This window comes from Canis lupus, chromosome 19 (genome assembly GCF_048164855.1).
Source record: "Canis lupus baileyi chromosome 19, mCanLup2.hap1, whole genome shotgun sequence".
In the NCBI taxonomy this organism is placed as follows: Eukaryota; Metazoa; Chordata; class Mammalia; order Carnivora; family Canidae; genus Canis; species Canis lupus.
The window spans coordinates 29,888,345-29,910,856 of NC_132856.1; the positions used below are offsets into that span (position 1 = coordinate 29,888,345).

Consider the following 22,512-nt stretch of genomic DNA (forward strand, 5'->3'; position numbering starts at 1 on the left):
CTTCAGGTAGGGAATGAGGCTCTCCCTTCCTTCCTTCCTTCCTTCCTTCCTTCCTTCCTTCCTTCCTTCCTTCTTTCTTTCTTTTCTTTTTTTTTCTTTTCTTTTTTTCTTTTTTTCTTTCTTTTCTTTTCTTTCTTTCTTAATATTTTATTTATTTGAGAGAGAGAAAGTGAGCACAAGCAGAGAGGGAGAGAGAGAAGCAGACTCCCTGCTGAGTGCAGTGCCCACGGACTTGATGTGGAACTCATCCCAGGACCCTGAGATCATGACCTGAGCTGAAGGCAGTCATGTAACCAACTGAGCCACCCAGGCACCCTAAGGGTTCTCCATTTCTAGTAAGGTCCCAGGAAATGTTGATGCTGCTGGCCTGTAGAACACACTTAGCACTGCAACACGCCAACCTGCGCTGTCCAATATAGTAGCCACAAGCCACATGTAGCTATTCATTAAAACAATTAAATTTAAAATCCAGGTTCTCAATCACACTAGTCACATTTCAAGCGCTCAAAAGCCACATGTGGTTATAGTCTACTATGTTAGATGGGCAAATATAGATCACTTACATCATCACAAAAAGTCCCATTAGACCACATTGCTATAGAATATCCAGTTAATATAGAAAAATAATCCACTTTAAGAGTCCCAAATACATTCATTCACATGTCATTTCACTGGCCTAAAAAATGTCTTTTCTCATCATTTCATAGGTTATCCTCTCCATACGTTAGATACTCAAATCTTTGATGGGAAATGGCAAAACTGCACAAATAATACTGATAGACATATTTACTTATTTATTCACTTACTTACTGAGGTTCCAACACCTGTGCTTGAGAAAAAAGAAAAGGGCACTTTTTGGTATTTGTTCTAAAAGAACAAGCCACAGGATTGTCACAACTCCAAAAGCACCAAAACTTTGTTGAAATTGTCCTAAAGACACTCAGAAAACATATGAGGGTGTATCTGCAAACCTAGCACTCTCTAGTGTAATTAACCTGTAAATTTTTAAGAGTCTACTATGTGTTAGGTACTATTCTAGGTTCTATAGATGGAACTATGAATAAAGTAGCTACAGTCCATATCCTCAGGGAGTTTATCTTTATGTTTTCTCTTACACACAAGTGTAAGCCTTCTGGAGGACAATTTGGAAATTTCTATCAGAAAGCCTAAAGTCTTTTAAAATGTTTGACTAAGCAGTTCCACTCTTAGAAATTTATCCTCGAAAGTTATGTTAGTTTTTTCTATAATGAAGTTCATTACAGGGTTGTTTATAATAAATAAGAAAGTAACAACATAAATGTTGATCAATTGTGATTCACATGAATAAATTTTGATATTACCACACAATGGTAATATTACTTTAGTCACTAGAAATGATTTAGAACCTTATATAATCATTTGGGAAAATGTGCATGATATTGCAAAAGAGTATGTGAGATATGTATATCTATATATATATATGCATGTAAATATATATATTTGTGATGTATATTTTTATAAATCACACACAGAAAAATAAGGCTACATAATTACCAAATTTATAGTAGTGTCTCTGAGTAACTGAGCCTAGGGGTAATCTAAACAAATTTCATTCTTTTTTCCTTATTTGTATTTTCTAAATTTCTGTAATGAATAGGTACCACTGATACAGAAAAGAAATTGCCTTATAAATCTTGTAGCCCTATTTGTTTCCATTCCAGGTAATTTATTTCTGATATCTAATGTCTCCATGTATATCTTTGACAGGATGCAAAGAAATTTAAGTAAAATGTTCTATTTTGGTTATCATTATATCATTCAGTCATAGATAATCTAGTAGGGAAAAACTAGAATTATAGCAGTTCAGTAAATACCACTGTGTATTTAACACCAGCTCCAACTAGCACCTACTACAAATTACATCACCTCTTTGAGCCTTCATTTACCCATCTGCAAAATGGGAGGATTGGACAAAATGATTTTTGTGTTCAAAGAATGCAACCCGGGTGCCCAGGTGGTTAAGCATCTGCCTTAACTTCAGGTCTTGATCCCAAGGTCCTAATCGAGTCCTGCATTGGGCTCCCTGATCCTTGGGGAGCCTGCTCCTCCCTCTATCTCTGCCTCCTCCTCCGTTTCTGTCTCTCATGAACAAATAAATAAAATCTTAAAAAAAAAAAAAAAAGAATGCAACCCACTAGGGCAAGTAAGTCTGAGCAAAATACTTCTGAATTTATTAAAAACAAAGAAAATGTTAACAGGTGTGCCATCTCCAGTGTAAGTGCTTTTTAGTGTGTCTGACAGTTGGACTCACACATTCTTTCTCTCTTCAGAGAAATATAATGGGGTTATCACAAAGGTCGGCTTTGGGTTAGAACTTGGCATTTGGTATCCCTGGCTCTGTAACTTTGGGCATATTACTCAGTCTCTCCAAGTCTTGATTTCCTCATTTGTAACAGTAATGTCCAGTTCTCAGGTTTGGCAAGAAGAACCCCTGAGACAGTGCACATAAAGCTCTTAGCACCAAATCTAGCTTCAAAAGAATACCCAGTAAATGGTGGCCGTTGATACCAGAACTTCATGAACACCAGTGATTGAGAACTGATTGTATACAGTTTTATGTTCCCGTGGTTCTATTTTATGGACGTGACATTTGCTTCCAAATTCTAAGAGATTAGCACATTAGATTTTGCTGAGCTTACCACTTGGGGAAAGCTTTCGCAGATTTTATTGAGCCACTTTCCAGTTGGAGAAAATAAAACACTAAGTTGCATAGCAAATGCTTCTGGCATGCCAGAGATCCAGAAAAATGTTGGAACTAGAACTATAACCAAAGCATCTCTATTCTCACTTCAAAGTGTCAGACTACTTCCTGATAATCAGGTAAATAGTGCTGGTGATGATAATGATCATCATGGTGCTGATAAAAGCTTGCATAAAGTGAGTATTTTTGGTCAGGAAGTCTGCATTTTATATATACTATCCTATTTAATCCTCACAATAACTACAAAGGCAGGTGATAATAATCCACAGAAGCTGAGAGATTTTATTAATTTGTCCAGGGTAACATAGTGGGAACTGTAAAGCTGCTCTGTCTGGAGCCGAGACCTGTGCTTCAAACCGTCACAGTCTGCCCCATAAAACCAACCATTCAGAAGCAAGTCCCTTTCTCAGCAGAAGTCAGTGAGAGCATATTTTCTGATCATTGAAGTGACTGCCAAATCACCAGGATTGACTATGTAGCCAGATCAATATTACAACCTAAACTTGTTTCCTCTTTGTAGTCCTATTGAAGATCAGTAAAAAATACCCGAAGCCACTAGCCTTTCAAATTTGAAGTTGAGTGAAATTTATTTTTAAAGTCTTCTTGGAAAAATATCTGAATGAAATCCTGCTTTCCTTTGTAAGAGGAGATTTATTTTGCCTGTATTCATTAGCTCTCTGGTTGAGCACACAGAGAGGAACAAGAGAGCAGATTATTCAAATAAACAAGTCATCTGATTGAAAGCACACTAATAACCTTGTTATTTAGGAGAGGCCCTGTCTGTAGGAAAGTCTCTTTAGCAACAAGTCATGTCATTGAATCAGGAGCTAGAACAGGGACTACGGTACACATGCGATGTCTTGGCAGAATTTTTAATGTAGCCCTGTGGGTATTCCAGGTCATTCTCATAGGTCTTTAAAACTCATGAATTGAGGGCATGAATCTTATTCAAGTGGACGTTGAGAAATGAGTCATTTGCCATAAGTCACAACTGCCTTAGGTATTCCCACCATAAAGTGAATGAATACCTCAACACCCTCTTGGTTCAGTTAGTGCTCAAAGAAGGAAATCTGGGGAGACAGAAACTGTGTGACACAGCTGTGTAAGCAGACCCTGAGCAGAAGCTGGGGAAAGAATATGTATGGTGACAAGTGCAGTGAGTGCCCCATCTGATTTCTTCCAAGGGCCTCTTATTTTTCATTCATACGCTTTGTAAACAAATTAAGGGAGCTAACTAGTGAGGAAAGGTATCACATGCTCTGCCCTTCCATTATCTCAGAGTCAACTGTGTGTGGAACACCCCATGTCATTCAAGTAAGCCTTGAGGGACACCTGACCTAGTTGAGCAGCCGTGCCTTTAATAAAACTGCCAAAATAAGTTATGGAATTTCTTATACAACTGTGAGATTCCCTCAAAGACACACTGAAGGTTACTGGAGTTTTATTATTTAGAGCATAACTTGGATGGTAGTGACAGCTGGGTTACTTTGTGGTGATGATCATGATGACCATGATTATGAGAGCATCTAGCATTTGGATATACCTTCCGTGTGCCAAGGAAAGAACTACAACTTTGTACAGTTTCTCATTTAGTATTTACAACAACCCTGATGGAGATACTATTAATATACCTGTTTTAAAGACAAACAAAGTGAAGCTTAGAGAAGCCGGGTTTTTGTCTAAAGGCTACATACCTAGTGAGCAATGATCCAGAATTCAAACCCAAACTGTCCGATTCCAAAATGAAGAGTCTTCATCACTATATCCATATATCTATCGTCTTCAAACATTTTTTAAACACATGCCCATCATCAGCAAAACATGTTGAGGACATTCCCTCTTTGTATTTATTTCTTAAAGACCAATTCTATACTAGTATAGTATGTACATAATAAAAATTATATGTATAAGGAATAAATTAATAAGGATGAAACAAAGATGAAATGATGGTTGATGTATTTATTAATGAAACAAAGAATTTGGGATTACATGGAAAGATAATTATAATTAATGTCTTGGTGAAAGTAAGATGCTTAAATATGTTTCAGTATTTTTGAAAATTTATGTTTAATGTGTTTGGATTGGTAACACAAAGGCCCAGTTCTGAGTATTCTTCATTACTTAGTCATATCTAGCAAAGATTCTTCAAAAAGATCCTTAGGACCAAGTGGGAAAATGAACATCATTGGCTGCATTGATTTCATTTCACATTTGATTTCAAGATATCCATGTTTTAGTTATGTCCACCAATTATGCAGAGATTTTTGTTGAAATCCAGTTTGAAATTGCTATCTTTCCCAATGCCAGTCTTTTGCTCTTCAACAAATGTTGTATCTTCATATTTTAAGAAGTTTGTTTGAAACTTACAGAAACTGTTATTTCAAAACCTTTGACAACTGATTAATCAACTTTCTAAAATTGTTTCTAATATTTTAAAGAGATTTTCATAGGTATACCAAGTATATATATGGATGCATCCTGACATCACACAATAGAAGATTCATTTCTAAAACAGTTTCTGCTTTCAAATTGCTCTCTTCATAACATCAGTTTCTTTTTTCTTTTTTTTTAGTTTTTGTCTTTATGTTCTAAATGCTTGGTTTTTATCATGTCTTGCTAATTGTGATGGCTTCAAATCATTAGCTGATGACTCAAGACAGTATACATAGAGCATGGTTCAGTGTTGATCATGATTATCCATATATCAAATATTTCTCCTCATAATTTTACATTAGGGAAGGCTGATGGCTTGATAAATTTGAGGAGCTGATCTTTGTTTTAACCTTATAATTTGGCTGATGAGGAGTAAGAGTGGAAGTGTTGATCCTGCCATTTTTCTATCCCAATGCCAATCCTTTTATCATCAACTTAACCACTCCAGACATGGATGGGATGTGGGAAGCTGGCATCACATTTCTTTTTTTTTTTTTAAGATTTTATTTATTCATTCATGAGACACACACACACACACACACACACACACAGAGGCGGGGACACAGGCAGAGAGAGAAGCGGGCTCCATGCAGGGAGCCTGATGCAGGACTTGACCCTGGGACTCCAGGATCATGCCCTGGGCCGAAGGCAGGAGCTAAACTGCTGAGCCACCCAGGGATCCCCTGGCATCACATTTCATTCTCTCTATGGGTTCTGTCAGTTTGGGGACAGAGATTTTACTACTAAGAACTAGGTGAGCTGCATTATGAACTGTAGTTCTACAGGAAAGCTACTTTGGTATCAACCAAAGAAATTGCTGGGTGACAAAAGCCAGGCTTAAGGCATGTGACATTCAAACTCCACTTTTAAAAAATTTTCAAAGTACAGTATAATAAAATGAAACTCATGGTGTTAGGTTGAGACTCAGCAGTATCATGATAGGGAAGTTAAATTTCTACAAATAGCCCTGGTCAGGGACATTCCCTGCCCTTGCCCCAACCACCACTACCGCCAGAGTGAGATCACTCACTAACTTGTGTCTCTCAAGATTACATAAAATTAAAAAAAAAAACCCTCATGTACTCATCAGCCAGCTATTAATTGTCATTTCATGTTAATCTATAGTCCTTATGCCTCCCTACTGAATTATTTTGAAGCAAATCCCAGACATAACATCATTGCATTCATAAATATTTTAGTATGAATTTCCAAAATATAAAGACCTGGTGTTTTGTTTGTTTTAACTGATAAAATGCATTGGTAAGTTTAATTAACTATGACTATAAAAAGTTCTTTTTTTTTTTTTATTGTAAAATAACATCTCTCAGGGCAGCTCGGGTGGCTCAGCGGTTTAGTGCCTCCTTCAGCCCAGGGCCTGATCCTGGAGACCCGGGATCGAGTCCCGTGTTGGGCTCCCTGCATGGAGCCTGTTTCTCCCTCTGCCTCTGTGTGTGTGTGTGTGTGTGTGTGTGTGTGTGTGTGTCTGTCTCCTGAATGAATAAATAAAATCTTAAAAAAAAGAAGAGACATTCGATTTAAAAGAGTTGAAATGCGATGGGGAGAGGGAAGCAAGTTCTGGAATTAACAAAATGATACAAATTATCTAGGAATTAATCTAACAGAAGATATATAAAACCTTTATGAAAAAATCCACAAAACATTTCAGGACATAAAATACGAACTGAATAAGCAGGGACATACTGAGTTCTAAGTGAAAAGGCTACATATTTTGTTATTATTATGGTGAATTGTTTTGATTCATTTTCAAATGCTAAACCAACCCTTCATTACTGGGAAAAAACCTACTTGGTCCTGATGTATTATCCTCCTATATATATTACTTGAATTGATTTATTAAAATACTCCAAATGGTTTTTGTGTCAATAGTCATGAGGGATACTGGTCTTCTTTTTCTTTTGTTATCTTTGTCCCATATTTGTATTAGGGTAAATGCTGGCTTCATAAAATGAATTGGGAGGTATTTCCTCTTCCGTTTCCCAGGTTTGTTTACCACTTGTGTTTTTTCTTAAATGTTCAGTAAAATTAACCAGTAAAACTGTATGGGCCTGGAATTTTCATTGTGGGAAGGTTTTAAATTAGGAACTAAATTTCTTTATTAGGTACGCAGCTATTTAGGAAATCTAATTCTTTTTCACTGACCTTTAGTGTTTTAGTAGTCTTTGAAGAAATTTATTCATTTAATATAAATTGCCAAATTTATTGACTGATCCTCAAGTTTTTTCCTTCCTGCAGATTTGCTGCTCTTAATATATTTGGCAGCAGCCCACTCAGTGGAGAGGGGCTGGTGGTTTTCTATGCTGTGAGGCTTCAGGGCAGTAAACATACGCTGCAGAGACTGAGAAGTCAGTCCTGGATGTGGTTCCTCGTTTTCAGTTTTGTGAACAGAGTAGCGTATGTCCAATCACCTCCAGGAAAGCATATCTTCTGCATCCCAAATTTGCTTGTCTCCGGTAGGTCTCATTCACATTAGCAGCCAGAATCATATCTCACAAAGCAGATTGGACCCTGATAAGCAACAGCCCAACTTTTTGGTTTTTTTTTTTTTATACATATAGAAACTGAGTTCTGGAGACAAAGATTGGGACTAACATTTAACTGCCAAGTTCTAAGATAAGTCCTTATAAATTGTCAAAGTATAGTTTTCCAGAACTTAAGAACATGACTTACATATAAATACATAATGAATATTTATCAAAGATTTCTTTAACTCTTTATCGAAAGTACCAGCAAGGTAGAAAACCTGGTTCAAAGAGCATTAGAGGACGAGAGATTTATTCAGTCAGCCAGTAAGGGAGCCCTAAAATAAGTTTAAGAAGTTATTCAAAATTGATTAGTGTCCTATAGGTCAATAAAGCTGTGTAACTTTGAAGGTTATCTTTTTCGACCAGACAGAAATCATTTGCAGCTTACCATATTCTACAAATTAATCTCTAGCTGCAGAGTCTAGGCCCTAATGAATAGAAACAAGTAAATCAAACAAACTTGGAGTTCTTCTGGAAATGAGATGACCTCTGGGTAGATTTGGTAGACAGTGCCCTGCATGACAAAAAAAAAAAAAAAGGTGATGCAGTCATCTTTTTGCCTTTCTTTCCAAGTTTTAGATAATTTTTCTTAGTAAATATCTAGTTTAATCTCTGAGAACCCAAGATATAAGTATCAGTACTCCACTTGAAGACCAGCAAACTTCGAGAAATTAGAGGTAAAAATCACAGAGCTCAAATCTTGTGGAGTAGTGAAGAGCACACAGTCATCTTCATTACCTACCTAGACTTAAAAATATATATATCCAGCTATATTTTATGTTATGTTCACTTATTTAACAAATACTGAATAAATAGCTTCTATGTATCAGGCACTCTGCTAGTGCAGAAAATTCAGTCGTGAGTGGGAAAGACTCATTTCCAGGGGATCCCTGGGTGGCGCAGCGGTTTAGCGCCTGCCTTTGGCCCAGGGCGCGATCCTGGAGACCCAGGATCCAATCCCACGTGGGGCTCCCGGTGCATGGAGCCTGCTTCTCCCTCTGCCTATGTCTCTGCCTCTCTTTCTCTCTCTCTCTCTGTGACTATCATAAATAAATAAAAATTAAAAAAAAAGGCTCATTTCCAGCCCTTAGGGGCACATCATAGTAGGGAAGATGCACATTCAACAAATAAATACAAGGATGGTGAGAATTGTAATTTTAAGGAGCCACAGATGTACAGAGCTTTACCTTGCTGTTCAGGGACAGTTTCCTGAAGGAGATGACCTTTTACTTGAGTTTAATATTAAAATTGGAGTGGGAGCTGGGAGGTAAAACATTGCAGATAAGTACTAAAGTTCTGCGTTTAGACTGTTTGTCCCTGAATGAGTATTTCCCAGTTGCTTAATTCAAATAAGAACTCTGGATTTTAAAGAAGTGAAATGAATTTTCATGGAGTTTCTTTTTTTTTTTTTTAATTTTTATTTATGATAGTCACACAGAGAGAGAGAGAGGCAGAGACATAGGCAGAGGGGGAAGCAGGCTCCATGCACTAGGAGCCCGACGTGGGATTCGATCCGGGTCTCCAGGATCGCACCCTGGGCCAAAGGCAGGCGCTAAACCACTGCGCCACCCAGGGGTCCCTTTCATGGAGTTTCAACTTAAATTCTTCCCAGTTGTAAATTATATAGTGATAAAAGATAAAGAGGGATGGGAGAAATGAGGAGAAACATGGAAGTGGGAAAAGAGGACAACTTTGCAGTCATGTGCTTGAACTAGTTTTCAAGACCAAATGTTACAATTTTGGAAAGTTTTGAGCCAGGTCATATCATATTGTGGCCTAAGATCCATCACGGTAGAAATATTTACATCATGGAAACCATCAAATGCTACAAATCAGGGTTCTTCTCCCTGCCCCACAGAGACCTGGTTGTTAGAGCTTTACTAGCACATCACTGGCAGCTTTCCTGAGAGGAAATTTAAAGCCAGAGGTTTACTTATCATTACAATTAACTGCTTCCCATCTCTGCCGATTATACATTTTTTAAGATTGGAAAATGTCTCTGTAGAATAAAGTACTATAAACTCTGTGTGCAAGGGGTTGTGGTAGCCACATACTCCAACTCTTAGTTCAACAACGATCCCTTCTAAACAGCCAAATGCTCTCAATGACAAGAATCTCTGCATCAAAGGGCAACCTAATCCATTCTCCAAAAGTTCCAAATAATAGAAAGTCTGTCCTTCTGTTGCCCCTACATCAGCTTTCCAGTACTTTCTATCTCATGCTAGTTTAGTCTTCTGGAACTGTATAGAAAAATCTACTCTCTATTTCCCATACGGTTGAGGACTATTCAATCCATGTGCAAGAGAGTAGGAAAATGCCTTTTATCCTGTATAAAAATACACCATACTTCTTTCAGGAAGTAGTATTTCTTGCATGGACTCTCAACTTCAGCTGTGCCTCAGGGGTGTTCTGAAGTTTCTAAACTTGTGTGTGCTTGAGTCTCCACTCCCAGACATTCTGAGTGAGTGGATTAGTGGGGCTGCTGGCATCAAGAGTTTCTACAAGCTTCATGGGCATTACTGAGACAAAGGCTGAGCCCCCAAATTTATTGACTCTCTTGGCTGCTATAGACCCAAGGTCCAGTGATTTATAAAAAAGAAGGTTCTGGGGTGCCCAATGGTTCAGTTGGTTAAGTGTCTGACTCTTGATCTCAGCTCAGGTCTTGATCTCAGAGTCATGAGTTGGAGCACTGCATTGTAGAGCCTACTTAAAAAAAGAAGAAGAAGAATGTTCCTCTCTTTAGAAGTCTGGTGAGAAGAACAGACATAAGACTCCACGCTTTACATTAATATTTATAATAAATGCCAAGAGGCAGGGGATGAAGGAATTCTGAGAAGAGGGTGTCTAGCTCGGAGACTGGGGGAAGCCATCAGAAGGAGAGGGCCTTATGCAGCATTTTGATAGACAAGTAAGTAAGGTTTAGCCAAGTAAAGAAGGTAAAAAGGAAAGCCCTTTAAGTAACATTCATAGCCCCCAAAGATCAAGGCATAAGTGGAATTATGAAGACTTACAGAAAAATGAAAATTGAATTATTATTAACCAATTACAGGGGCATTATTCTACATATAACAAAAACATGTTGTTCTCTGATTGCAGACGAATATTATAGGACATCAAAAAAGGGATTTTCTTCAAAGATACTTCAGTAATATTCCATGGAGTCTACCTACGTGCTTACCAAGGCATGAAATAAACACTGCTTGTTTTTTGATAGTCTGATTCAACTTGAGGTTCACGCTCTTGGCTGTTTCCAAAAGGAACTGAAACTATGTCTCTGTCAAATGCAATTGGGGTAATGAAATCACTAATGCCTTTAAAATATCAGTAACACGAAATCTCACAGGAGGGAATTGAGTCAATGATAAGTGTCATTTTAATAAGCCAGAACTCATTTATGGGTGCGTAAAGGTCCCTGAAACCTCTGCATTACCCAGCTGGTTTATATTACCATGAGGTGCTAGAACTCAAAAACACTGACGGCTTTTTATTCTTTTCTGCTTCTGAATTTCAGGACAAGCGTTAGTAGCAGGATTTTCTCTTCTTCCTTGTGCAGGCTTAGGTCTGTGTTTTGTGTGTGCTGCTATATTTGAGTTCCTTTATAGAAAATCTGACTCTCTCTGTATATGTGTGTGTGTGTGTATGTGTTGAATTAGTATATTTTTTGAAGCAGTTTTAGGTTTACAGAAAAATTGAGTGGAAAGCACACAGTTCCCACATACTCAGCACTCCCTCCCCACAACAGTCTCCCCTGTTACCCGCATCTTGCATGACTGTGGTACATTTGTCCCAAGTGATGAGCCTCTGCTGGTACATTTTTATTAATTAAAGTCTATCATTTACATTACATAGGATTTACACTGGTGTTTTTAGTATTTCCCAGTTGCAGAGCACCTTCTGACTTTGTCCCATTTTTTCTCTCTGCAATTCTGCATCATGAATGGAGATTGTCAGGAGCAGTTAAGGTCTCCACATCCTTCCAAACATTCCAGCAGCCTGAAGAGTGAACTGCCGATCAATCATACCTCGCCTGGCTATTCCTGATGGACAGAGCAAGGCTCTTCTCTAAACCAGCTTCGGCAAAGCTCCCAGTTTCAGTTTGGGAGGTGTTACATTAGAAAATCTTCCATAACCTATTCATAGACCTCATTCAGATTCTTTTTTTTCTGGAAATAGTTGCTACTGATAAGCTCACTATTAAACCTCATAAGACTCTGAATGGTATTTAGTGATTTCGTGATTTCATATGCCGTGCTGGTCTTTTTAATCTGAGCTCCAGTCAAATGGAACTATCTGCTGTTTCATTTGCAATAGGTAGTGGTGACTTTATTTTTGGACAGCTCTGTTGTGCGTGCTCAGTGCTTATACTGAGAGAAGCCTCTAATCTTCTTTCTTCTTCTTGTTCGTCTTCTTTTTATTTTGTCAACAGAATCTAAATTATAAATGGACAAAAAAGAATTCTTCCTATGTTCTCTCAACGAGGCCCCACACTTTCTCGTCTCTCATCTTTCCTTATTTTGTACTCCCATCCTAGATTGCCCTTCTCATCTCTTCTCTCACTTGCCCTGCCACTCCCTCTTGTTCTGACAATTCTCTCTCTGCCAATTGAGATTCTAGACATTATTCAAAACCCTCTTCTTTTCAGATGCCGCAGCTTGCATGAAACATTATCCTGATTCTGCAGTGAACCTGAGAACTCATTACTGTTCCCTGATCCTGCACGCTTTCGAATCATGTCACTCCCTTGCATAAAATACTTCCATGGTTTCCCATCCAGCTTTGAATTAAACCCGGGTTCCATACTTTGGTGTGCACAAAGTCCTGCACCTTCCTCTAGAGGGTCAGACTATACCACTCTCCTCCTGGCCAACGACCTTGCAGCATTTATAGCTGGTCAGCTTCACTGGTTCACTGATTCATACTGGTTCTCAGAGTGTGTTGCATAAACCTGTAGGGTGATATTCTTAATAATACTAAGATGTTATTTCCTTTTCCCCAACTGTATTGACATTTGCACTAATGATACAAAAGTAGTGGTGAGTATAACTTCTGGTGTCTTGGCACAAACCAAGGTAGTGGTGCCAGACCACACTAGTCATTGTCTTCCTCATAGCAATGAGCTCACTGAAAACTATCACTGAATATTCTTCATAATAAAGCTGTAGAAATTATTAACTGTGTTAAATTTTGACGCAAGGTACACATTCTTTTAATATTTTGTAGAAGGAAATGGTAAATAAACATCAAGCACTTTTGTGTAACAAAGGGCAGGCAGGGGTTGTCTTGTGGAAAGGGACTTGCATTATTGAGTTGCCAAACCGAACTACTCATTTTTTTTAAATGGAACATCAATTTTACTTGAAAGAACAACTGACAGACAAACGAAGGTTATTCAAACTTAGGCATTTCCCAGATGTTTTCTGGAAAATGAAGGAAGGGAGCCTGTTACTTCAAGAAAAACAGCTGACAGTATTTTTTGCCAATGATAAAATTTGAGCTTTCAATCCATCACTATAAGCAGGACAGTTTTCCAACACTCAAGGACTTTTTTTGTCATATCAGTGGTGATTTTAAGTAATATGATATTTTACATATTATGTAATATAATGTAATATAATGTGTCAATATTTGAAATATTTGCATAACTCAATGAACTAGTGTTTTCCATATGACCAAGGTATGGTATTTAAACCAACATGCATGAGTAAAAGATTCTTTCAAAAAATAGTGAATTTTAATGTAATAGAGTACAACAAATTCATTACTATGGTTTTCAATTTCACACTGCAACTAACCTTTAAAAAAACACCACTGGTTGAGCATTGGGATAATATCAAAGAAGACTCCCCATATCTATCTGAACATTTATTAAAATATTTTTCCTTTCCAGCAACGTATCTGTGGGAGCCCAGATTCTTTTCACATATTTCACCAAAACAGCATATCACAACAGATTGAATGCAAAAACAGGAGATTCCAGTGGCCTTCTATTAATCTCTGAAGGAGATTTGCAATACTATGAAATGGTACCTTTCATTTCACGAATATTTGTTTTGGAAAATATAGTTATTTTCATAGAAATTGGTTATTTCGATTAACATGTAATGAATTTATTGTTATTTTTAATGAATAATACATACTTTAAACTTCCTAGTTTTGATATCTATTACAGTACATATCAATAGATGTAACTTGCATAAACAGAAGCTGTTTGTAATCTTCAATAAATTTAAGAGTGTAAAGAGACATGAAACCAAAATATTTGAGAACTGTGCCCGCTAGAACACCCCTTAATGAGGACGTTAGGCCTAAAACTCCGAATTTGACCACCTGTCAGAAGAATCTAGGTGAATATTGCCTGAGTGCCTCCAAACTGGAAGAGTATATTCATATTTAAAAAAAAAAAAAAAACTACATGTATTTTGTTCAGGGTAGGACATGTGATCCAACTTTTCAGATGCTCCGTGGTGTGTGTGTAGGGATCTCTTGCTCCTGTTCTTTTCCCACCTCTATCCTTTCTCTCCTCTCATCTCGTCTCCCATCCAACTGATAGCCTGATTCAGCTTCTAGATTGTTTTCTTAATTTTTCCTTCTGCTAAGTAATTGTTTTCTGAAAGAATCCAAGCTTAACCAATGTTTAATGTTGTCTGCAAGGTCACTTTCATTTAGGTCATAGAATCCTCTGCCTGTTTTTTCTTTTGAAATTGGTCTTCAGGAGTAACATGGCTAGTTGTTCTCTCTATTACTTAATGATTTAAAAATTTGAGTTAGTTTTTAAAAAGTAGTAAGTAACTTAAAGATATTCAGTGACTACTCGTCTAAAAATATTTTTTAAATGAGCAAGAACTTTTATAGTAGATTTTAAATTCTTTTCTAAAAAAGCACTTCCTAAAATGTGGTAGATGTATGCAAAGTGATAGTACCTATCAATTTTAACTATAGCTAGCCCATAAAGCCTATGATTTCACAGATATTATTCCTTAGAATAAGTTTCAATTTTTAAAAAAATGAAGTGACTTGCAATATAGTCAAGGCAAAATTTAAAGTAAATTATAGTACAGTTGATATATGAAAACAGTATTATTTGAATGGCTGAAGCTGGTGAAATCATGTTGCAAAGAGAATTCCCAGGTTACGGCTTATTATACTTCTCCCACATTTGCCCCTTCAACTTCCACTTCAGAATTATTCAGTGATAGTTTCCCATGATGAAGGCTTTCAGATGGATTTTTCATTTTTTGCTCAACCCAGATAAGTGAAACTTTCATGAAACACCTTTTCCAGAATGCATTATGCAAATGTCCATAATACAGAAGGTGAGAAGAATTTTATGTAAATAAGTAAATATTTGGTTAGGATGATACAATTTCTAGATTTCTTAAAATCAAGACTTCATTTAGGGCAGACAGTATTTTAATCTGGTTGGAGGAAGAGGCTATCTTATTTTTTAATGAAGTTAATGGACCAATAAAAACTTTTGGTAACCTTCAAAGAAAAGGAAATTAAATAAACATTCCCCTCACCTCTCTAGGCTAACTTAAGGTTTCTAAAGTGCTTGTTGAGTTGATGTTCCTATCAGCTTTCTATAATGAAGTAGAATTTTAAAAACTACTTTTTCCCCAAATAATGAATTTTTTCTTAAGAAGAAAAAGCACACAGAGAAAGACAAATACCATATGATTTCACTTACATGTGGAATCAGAAAAAAAATGAACAAATAAAAAAGGCAGAACAGACCTATAAATAGAACAGATTAGACTGATGGTTGCCAGGAGGGAGGGGGTTGAGGTTATGGGCAAAATTGGTGAAAGATACAGGGTTCCAGTTATGGAATAAGTCAGGGGAATAAAAGATACAACATAGGGAGTATAGTCAATGGTATTTTAATAGTGTTGTATGGTGACAGATGGTAGCTACACTTGAGATGAGCACAGCATCAGATACTGACTTGTTGAATCACTATGTTATACACTTGAAACTAAAATAACACTGTGTGTCAACTCTACTTCAAGTTTTTAAGAAAGGAAAAGCATAGCTCATGCTATTAGATTGTAATATACAAAGCTGACCTTTTACATTAGAAATGACTTTAGTTATGGGTGTAACTAGAACATCTTCTTACACCCCAAAACAATTTTCTACTACCTGTTGCCTATGCTTAGGATGCTACCATTTTAGATTCATATTTTTAGGGTAAATATTGCTTCTCCCTCTTTTATAATATAGTTGCCGTTATGATAGGAGCCACTCTAAGTGATACACAAGTTAGTAAGAATGCTTACTTTTATGCCTAGAGAAAGCCTAAGGTAGCTTATTGGGAGAGCCTTTGGCGGCAAATAAAAGGAAACACTATGATTTGAACAAAAAAAAATGACATATTTTCTTGCATCATAAGAAAGGCAGAAATAGGTGTTTACAAACATATGCTTAACTCCTCAAAGGTATAAGGGCCAACATCTCTATGATGCTTTTGGCCCAAGGAAAGGGTTATATCGGTAGCAGTTTCCTTTTTATAAGGATTTTATTCAAAAACAGGGTTTCCAGAAGACCCCGAGTAGCTGTCTGCCCCTGTTGCATGTCTGCATACAGCTGGAAGGGAGATGGGAGAAGAGTATTTGGCTTTTTAGCCTCTAAAATGGTAGGAACAAGAAGAGGGGATGAAGAATACCACATCAGAGAAACTTCAAAAGACTGAATAAACAAAGGGGAATACGGTGTTGAAGAAGATAAAAGATGAATGAAAGGAAAAAGGCAAAACTAAATCATAATATCATAATAATACTTATCATTTTTATTAACCAAATCTATACTCTATGCCAGGTACTATGCTATCTGCCTTCCATACATGATCTCACCCAGTCCTCACAAAATTTTGTAGATCTCCTATTTGCAGAGAAGAAAACAAAAGTTAACTACTTGGCCAAAGACTTGTGTTAAAGCCAAGATTTGGCCTCTGCTTGCTCTGACTTTGGCATTGACTCTCCAGAGACCAGCCCTTAAAACATACGAGTTCCTCAAGTTTTCTGCTCTTGGAACTCATTACTTCAATTCTGAGTCTGATCTGATGCACAAGTGGCTTCTATACATATTGAATGCTTTGAGATGGACTTCTATTTTAGGAGAGTTCTGTTTATAAGTGGCCCATAGAAGGCTGTTTGTCTATTTAGAGTTGTCCTGTCAGCTTCTCTGGGTCAATTATTTCAGTGTGTTCCTGCAAGGTCACCTGCAGTGGCCTATCTAGGTCAGTTAACTTTAAACCAGAGATAAATCCACAGATTGGTTGTGAGACTGGTATTTATGTGAACTCCTAAGAGAGATATTCATTCAGACATATCGTCACCCAAAGGATGTTAAGGAATCAAAGATAAAGATGTGATCCCTGACTACCGTGTAAGAAAACTGAAAGCTAAGATTGTGTCTTGGTTATTTCATATCTCCAGAGCCTAACATGGTGCCTGGTATACATTAAACACTTGATAAAGTTTGTGCTTTCATTCAACAAATATTTGATTAGAGCCCGTTGTGTGCCAAGCAGTAGAAGCACAGCAATAAATAACATAGATGCAGCTCTTGTACACATGAAACATGTGTTCTTAGGGGGAGATAGGGAATGAAAAGCTAGCATGATCTTAAAATAAAGAAGGTCCAAATGTCCATCAACAGGAAAATCAATAAATAGTAGTAGAGTCAGCCAATGGAATACTACCCAGCAATGTGGATGAGCAAGTTGTTGATACCCCAGCCACATGGCAGGATCTCATAACGCATGACTGCACTGACATCAAGTTCAAAACCAGGGAAAACTCATCTATGATGGTAGAAGTCAGGCTAGTGGTCACTTTTGGAGAGGGGCAATGAAATGAGGGATGGGCAGGGGCTTCTAAAGGTCCAGATAATGTTCTTTATCTTGATGGGAGAATTGCTTCACAAAGTGAAGATTTCTCAGGCTCTCTGCTTATGACATCTATTTTTCCATATGCATGTTATAATTCAATTAAATAAACTTATCTTCAAGAAGTTAAATACTGACTGTGATAATGGCTATAAGGGCATTTCATGAGGTCCAAGGCAGCATGATAGACATTAGCTTTGGCGATCACTACTGTAGATAGAGTGGTCAGGGAAGACTTTCCTATGAGATGCTAGGCATGCTGAGCCCTAAGGGTGAGTAGGTGGCAACCAGGGGAAGAGCATCCCAGGCAGGGGGAATGGCATGTGCAAAGGCTCTCAGGGAAGAAGCATTGGGGCACACTTAAGAGAACAGAGGCCAATGTGGCTGGAGCGGAGTAAGTGGAGAGCAGAGTCAGACAAAACAAAGATAGTAGCAGATAGAGGTTACATCATGCAGGGCCTCAAGGCCATTTAGTTTATGGTCTGCCTTGTACCATCTGACTCTTCTTTTGCTCCCGGCAGCCTGCTAAGATCCCTAGCATGTTCATCTTCCCATCTTTTTTTTTTTTTATCTTTCCAGCAACCTTGGGAGTAGGCCATAAAATCTCTATTTTATAAGTGAAGAACCAAGGCTTGGGGAAGTTAGTTTGCCCAAGGTTACCCTTGGAAATGAGTATTATCATCAGGATTTGAACCCACGTCTCTTTGACCCCAAGGCTATGTTCTCAATTCCTGACTCCTGACCCTGCCTCTGAGCACTGGCATCTAAATAAACTTCTACTTGGCAGTATGACACATGTACCCTTAGGACTGTGAACAAAATACTGAGGAAATAGCCAACTCAACCCAAAGTCTGGGAAGGAGCATGTGAGCTAGATTTTGAAGACACATCTGGAATTTTCTTGCAGGCATGCTTTCTCAAGGGAACAGTAATGTGTAAAGCCTCAAAGCTGAGGATTAATCATCACAGCAGCTACTGTTTACAATCATTCACATTGTGCCAGGTTCTGCAGTGAATATTTCACTTGTCTCCAGTTAATTTTCACAACAATCCTATGAGGTCAGCATTGGCCCTGTTTTACAAATGAAAAACTGAAGTGTAGAGAGTTTAGTCATTTGCCCAGTGAGACACAGTGAGTGAGGTGACTAAATAAATGTTTTGTTTGTTTAGTTAGGGGTGAGAAAAATAGTGAACACGGACTGGTAGGCATCAAAATCCGGACATAAGCATAGCTCTGCCTCTGGAATCTGTGCCCCTGACTCTCCTACTGGGAGCTTGAGGTATCCAGGGAAATGGAAAGAGGGACTGTGGGGTTTCATGATCCTTGTTCTCCAAATTTAACTGACATTAATGTTTCTGAAGGCCTTCTCTCTCTCTTTTTTAAAGATTTTATTTATTTATCCATGGCAGACACAGAGAGATGCAGAGAGAGGCAGAGACACAGGCAGAGGGAGAAGCAGGCTCCATGGCAGGGAGCCCAGCTTAGGACTCGATCCTGGGTCTCCAGGATCACGCCCTGGGCTGAAGGCGGTGCTAAACCGCTGAGCCATCCAGGCCTTCTCCTTTTAAGCATTTTATAAGAATGTGTTTTTTTCCTTTTCATCTAGACTACAAGGCCCCTGAGGACAATCCCTTATTTTTCTGGACTTCCCGTTGCCTTCCCCTGGCCTTGAGATCAGAGGCTGAGTTGTTTTGTTGACCACTGAAACCTCAGGGTGGTGGGTAGGGCTAGGCAGGTAGCAGATGCTCTGTAAATGTTTCCTGAAGAACTGAGCACTCTGCTTATTTAACAAAGGTTAGAGTGATAATAGATTTGGCTTGGGTCAACAATCAATTCTCAACATTCACATGGTGTGTACTTACTTTTATTTCAATTACTTGAGATTTAAAGCAAAAGCAAGGTGTGTTGGTGGCCACTTCCTCTCCTGCTCCATTACCTCACCCCATCCCACTCCCATAGTCATGCAGAGCTGGTATTGACCCAATGTTGGAAGGAATTCTGAATATAAATTCTGTGAGGTTCCTTGGTTGGTGCTATCTTGTGAGGATTTGTGACTTAGGCAGTTAAGGCTGGCCTGCTTAAAAGAAATTTATGTTATGGTGTCATTTTTATGAGAAAAACAACTGGTACCTTATAACTCAGTTGAAACGTTTTCAAATGCACACAAATAACTATGATTTTTCTGTACAGGTCCAACAATACTAGTACCACTGGATCAGACCAGGAAAGCCTACATGGCTTAGTAATAAGTTCATTCCAATCTCTAGGCCTGGCTGTCCAATGCAGTATCCACCAGCCACATGTGGCTTTTGGACACTGTCAGTGTGGTGATTCTGAATTGAGATATACTGTGGGTGTAAAATAACATCAGACTTCAAAAATATAGTACAAAGAAAGAATGTAAAATATCTCATTAATCATTTATATAATTATCTGTTGAAATAATATTTTTGACATATTGGCTTCAACAAAGTACATTAATATTTATTTCACCTGTTTCTTTTTGCTTTTTAAAATGTGACTTCCAGAAAATGTGAAATTATACATGTGGCTAACCTTGAACAGTGGTGCTCTAGAATGTGACAAATATCAATCTGGTAAAAATCTGCCTCTTTTATATCTGCCCCTGACTTCAGTAGTCCTGCTTTTCCCAGAGTTACACAGTTAGTTAGCTAAAGCACCCACTTCCCATCTCTGTACATTCTCAAAACCCTACTTCATTTCCCAATGAAGTCAAAATTCAAGCCAGCCTTCAGTCTGGTATAGGTCTAACCATTATTTTCTCCTGGCAAGACTTGTATTGATTCTAATGATGAAAGGACTTTAAATGTATATAGAAACTCATAATTTTTAAAAAGAACTCATATTATGTTATCAAATAGCTATGAGTATGCCAAGGCAGAAATTAGAATTATCACCATTTTCCAAGTGAGAAGCCTAAGGATGATACCACATTTATTTATTTAAACCCAGCCCTATTCCAGAAGGGTTTTTAAAACTCTGGCCAATTCAGAGAATGTAAGTGGCTTTTCCAAGATGACACAATGGTTGATAGAACTGAGACTGGAATTATCTTCTTACTCTTTCTTCTACAATAGTGGTTCTGAGACACAGCATCCCATGATCAGTTGATAAAATATATCTTTTTAAAAATAATAATAAAAACAGCAAAGTTCTTAGCTGACTTTCTTTTTATATAAATTAGAACTGATTAAAAGATATTCAAAAATAATTTCTCTTTCATACACTGCATTCATTTTTTTTAAACAAGCACTTGTGGAGTGCCTGTCTCATGCAAAGCACTAACTTGGCTCTGGGGAAACATCCATGAACAAATAACAAGAGAGACATATCATCTAACAAATTTAATCATAAGTAACAAGTAATAAGCATAAAGGGCTGTGGAATCTACTCTCTTAATAACTTTCAAGTGTATTATTATACAGTACTGTTAATTATAGTCACCATGCCATATACTAGATCCTCATGACTTACACCTTAGAGTTGGAGGTTGTATGGTTTGGTCAACATCACCCCATTTCCCCCATCCCTTAGGCCTTTCTTGGCAACTACCATTCTACTCTCTATTTCTGCAAATTCAACATTTTCTAGAATCCACATACAAGTGAGAACATAGAGTATTTGTCTTTTTCTAACTTACTTCATTTAGCATAATACCTTTTAGGTCCATCCATGTTGTTACAAATGGCAAGATTTCTTTTTTTTTTTTAATGGCTGAATAATCATTGTGTATGTGTGTGTATGTGTGTGTTTGTGACATTTTCTTTATCCACTCATTCATTGATGATCTCTTAGGTTGTTTCCATGTCTCAGCTCTTGGGAATAATGCTGCACTGAATGTAGGGGTGTTGCTATTTCTTTCATGTAGCCTCTCCCTTTCCCTGAGATATATACCCCAAAGTGGAATTGCTGGATCATATAGTACTTCCATTTTTAATGTTTTGAGGAAACTCCATACATTTTTCCAGAGTGGCTACATCAATTTACATTCTCACCAAGAGTATGGAACAAGGGTTCCATTTTTCCTATAGACTCGCTAGCATTTGTTATCTCTTATTTGTTTTTTATGATAACCATCAAACAAGTATGAATTGAGGGATTCCTGGGTGCCTCAGTGGTTGAGCATCTGCCTGGTCAGGATCAGGTCAGGATCCCAGGGTCCTGGGATCAAGTCCCACATCAGGCTCCCCACACGGAGCTTCTGCTTCTGCCTCTGCCTGTGTCTCTGTGTCTCTCATGAATAAATAAGTAAAATCTTAAAAAAATAACAGATATGAGGTGATATCTCATTGTGGATTTGATTTGCATTTCCCTGATAAATGATGTTGAGTATCCTTTCATTTTACCTATTGGCAATCTGTATAACTTCTTTGGAAAAATGTCTAATCAAGTCCTCTTCTCTTTTTTCATTGGATATTTTTTTGGTATTAAATGAATTCCTTATATATTTTGTATATTAACCCCTTACCCATAAATGGTTGACAAATACTTTCTCCCATTCCATAAATTGCTTGTTGTTTCTTTTGCTGTGCAGTAGATTATTAGCTTGATGCACTCCCACTTCTTGATTTTTACTGTTGTTGCTTGAGCTTTTGATGTCATACCCAACAATTCATTGCCAAGACCCATGCCAAGGAGTTTTCCCCCTATGTTTTCCTCTAACAGTTTTACAGTTTGAGGTCTTATATTTAAGTCTTTAATGCACTTAAGTGAATTTTTGTGAGTGATATAAGATAGAGTCCAATTTCATTCCCTTGTATGTGAATATCCAGTTTTTCTAATATCATGTATTGAGTATTCTGTCCTTTTCCCATTGAGTATCTTGGTGCCCTTGTCAATTTTCATTGCCTATATATCACAGGTTTGGTTTTAGGTGTCTGTTTTT

General features: G+C 37.6%; 1 protein-coding gene across 9 annotated transcripts in view; it reads left to right on the forward strand.

The window, feature by feature from the left end:
- CADPS (calcium dependent secretion activator) overlaps positions 1-22,512 on the forward strand; it is a 459,922-nt gene that overhangs the window by 80,010 nt on the left and 357,400 nt on the right. The gene's annotated exons all lie outside the window — the stretch shown is intronic.